The following is a 3,785-nucleotide window of genomic DNA, read 5'->3' on the forward strand; positions in this document are numbered from 1 at the left end:
GATTGTTGCCTGTATGTTTTCCAAAAGGCTTAATATGGAAGATTGTTTCCTTGTTCATATTGAGCCTTAGCTCAAAATTTTGATCTCTTTTCTGTATTTAAGAAGCATCACATATATTTTCTTATTGATACAAACCTATTGAAGAATCTAAATAGATATCAAGATGTATTATAATATATGATTAGGAATAAACCTAACGAGGGGATAAAGGCAGAGAGAGAAAAGCAAGAACACAAAAACAAAAATTTAAAACAAAAATGTAGGAGATACTTGCTATAAGACAGAGAATTTGCACAGGATCCACAACTGATTGGGAAGAAGAAGACTTTTTGTTTCTCTTCCAACCTTGTGGCCACTCTCAAGCCCATCCATTGTCCAAAACAAATAGGGAACTGGCTAGCAAAATGTGATGGGCTAAATAATCAGCATGTCCTGCTTAAGTAGTTAGTATCCCTATCCATCCTCCCATATACCTTTAGTAGCTTTACAATGAACCCACATTCATTACTTGAAGATGTCTTCCTCCTTCCTCAACATAAAACACTGTCAATTATGATGTCAATCTTTAGGGAGTATTAAATACATGTTTTATTTTATGCAAACAATTTATGTTCAGTTTATTAAATCATAAACTTAGATGCCAGGAATCCCTCACATAAAATAAGAATGAATGGAGAGAAGGAAAACAAAATAAAATAAAAAAGCTTTGTTCCTATGCATCTAAACAAACACACCCATGTGCGTGCACACACACACACACACACACACACACACACACACACACACTCAAACACACACACCAAAATAACTTCTATGAATATATATCTAATAAGTTAATTATTATCATACACAAGGCCATCAAAGGCAGGAAATAGTTATAGCTACCATCTTTGCTTTTAGTAATGCTTTGAAGAATATTTATAATTACCCCTTTCCTCAACCCCTTCAGCAGTTCCTTTGCTCTCTGGAGTTATTTCCCTGTTACAGCAATGCCATTAAGGGCTATCAATATTCTCTCCTCATTTTTTCTTGACTACTGGAAATTTCACTTCAAGTCTTACATGGATTAGGTAAGGGCTTACCACTGAGCTCCACCCTCAGGCCTTATCTCTTTTTATAAAATTAGTCTTATATTCATCTTTTTTTCACAGCCATTGAAGTGCTGAAAGACAGCATGAATATACTGAGAAGGTAGCTTCTAATACATCATTTTAAAATTTGTATTGTGAAATCTCTGTATAGTAACAACAAAAACTGTTCTTTGTTAACAGGACTAATCATATGGTATCACAAAAACTACAGAGGGCAGAAGACCTCTGTAGACATGCTGTTTCACACTATTGTTTATTACAACTTTTATTGATGTCAGCTTTCTAGATCTGTTTGGCTGTAATTGAATAGGATATAACATAGAAAGGAGATCAACCCATAACATATACTGTGTTGTAAAACTGGTGGAAATGTATGAATAATAAATGGATTTATTATTAGACTTGTTAAACAAAAATTTAAAGAAATTATTTTCTCTTCTACTTCCTTATTAATAGTTATAATTTAAAACTATATCTGTCTGGTGGTAATAGGTAAGTATTAAAATTCAATAGCAGACATATTTAGGGAGATATATTGGACCTCTACCAGTTTAATAACTTTTGATCCAGACAAGATTTATGACACTTTCTCATTTATCCTCGTAATAGGGTTCACATATTACCTACATATTTCCCATTTTTATCATTTTATCGTGGACCCCAAATGTCTTCTTTACTATATATTGGCTATACAGAACTGAGATGACTTTTCCACCTAACTGTAATTATTCTCTCATGTCTACAGTTCTTTACTCGTTTGCTTGAACAAAATAGTGTCCTCGTTTTCTAAGTCTGAGAGGGAATATTTGATAGGAGAACAAGTTAATAAAGATATCAATTTATGATGGTATTGGATACTAGGCTTAATTGATTAGTCTTTGGTTTAAATTATATTCAGAGTGTCTGTTTGGGTTTATTATTGTGAGGAGACACCATCACCAAGGCAACTCTTACTGAAGAAAGCATTTATTGAGGCTGGCTCACAGGTTCAGAGGTTCAGCCAATTATCATGGCAGGAAGCATGGGAGCATCCAGACAAACATGGTGCTGGAGAAGCTGAGACTTCTGTATCTTGATACACAGACAGCCAGGAGGAGACTGGGTTTCACACTGGGTGGAGTTTGACATAAGAGATCTCAAAACCTACCCTCACAGTAACACACTTCTTCTAACAAAGCTGTGCCTAGTCTAACAACTCAACTCTCTTTGTGTCAATGTCTGTGGGTGAAGCATTCAAACACATGACTCTATATGGGCCAAACCTATTTCAAACCACCATAGATTTTATTTTTCTTTGTTAGTTTATTTATAATTTTGATATTGTAGAAATTTCTCAATTTTTTTCATAATCTTTACAAATATATTCATCTCAACTACAATGTATGTTCATAATCTTCACTCATAAAGCAGGTGACTTTCTACTTACCCTTAATTCTCTATTCTCTCTGGTAAGATCTCAGACACAACAACTTTCAATCTCTTCTTGTTTTGCACCTCTCTATAGAATAGTTTCTTTTTTTAATCAACAGCCATATTTAAACATATTGCATAAAAATTCCAGTTATTTTATACTAAAGGTCTTTTATTAATGAACCTGATTCCTATCTCCCATTTTTAAAACTGTGTTTGAGCTTACTCTTATGTGGCAGACTGATTTGGAATATTTCTCTTTTATTGGATATTTTATTTATTTACATTTCAAATGTTATCCCCTTTCCTGGTTTCCCCTCTAGAAACCCGCATCCCTTCTCTCCTCCCCATGCTTCTGTGAGGGTGCTACCCACCTACCCTTCCACCTACCCACTCCCATTTCACTGCCCTAGCCTTGCCCTATGCTGGGGCATTGAGCCTCCAAAGGACCCAGGGCCTCTCCTCCCATTGATGATAGATTAGCTCATCCTCTGCTACATATGCGACTGGAGTCAATGGTCCCTCCATGATTTAAGTATTTTATGTAAGGGAATAATGTAGGGCTTCAAGTGAAAGTGAATACTATGTATGGCAGTGCAATGTTGCAAAATATGATCACATTTTTCTGCCCTCTGTTCGTCCAACTTAACTGAGCATGTATTCATTTCTGACATTATAATTCACTAGCCAGGTTGAAACTCTGGTGTTCTTCCAGCTATGTCAGGTGAGATAGCACTGGAAACATGGATGCTGTTTCATTTGTTGAAAGAGACACTTTCTGTTCTGAATCAAAGAAATATTCTATAAGGAAAATATTTAGCGTTATTTAAAATAATGCTTATTGTTATTTTATTTTTTGAACAGTTTGGCTTCACAAAACACTCTATATACTTTGTTTTTTTTTAATCTTTATTAACTTGAGTATTTCTTATTTACATTTCAATTATTATTCCCCTTCCCGGTTTCCGGGCCAACATCCCCCTAACCCCTTCCCCTCCCCTTCTAGATGGGCTTCCCCTCCCCATCCTTTCCCCATTACCGCCCTCCCCAACAACAATCACGTTCACTGTGGGTTCAGTCTTGGCAGGACCAAGGGCTTCCCCTTCCACTGGTGCTCTTACTAGGCTATTCATTGCTACCTATGAGGTTGGAGCCCAGGGTCAGTCCATGTATAGTCTTTGGGGAGTGGCTTAGTCCCTGGAAGCTCTGGTTGCTTGGCATTGTTGTTCATAAGGGGTCTCGAGCCCCTTCAAGCTCTTTCAGTCCTTTCTAAGATTCCTTCAA

Source organism: Rattus rattus, chromosome X (genome assembly GCF_011064425.1).
Source record: "Rattus rattus isolate New Zealand chromosome X, Rrattus_CSIRO_v1, whole genome shotgun sequence".
Lineage (NCBI taxonomy): Eukaryota > Metazoa > Chordata > Mammalia > Rodentia > Muridae > Rattus > Rattus rattus.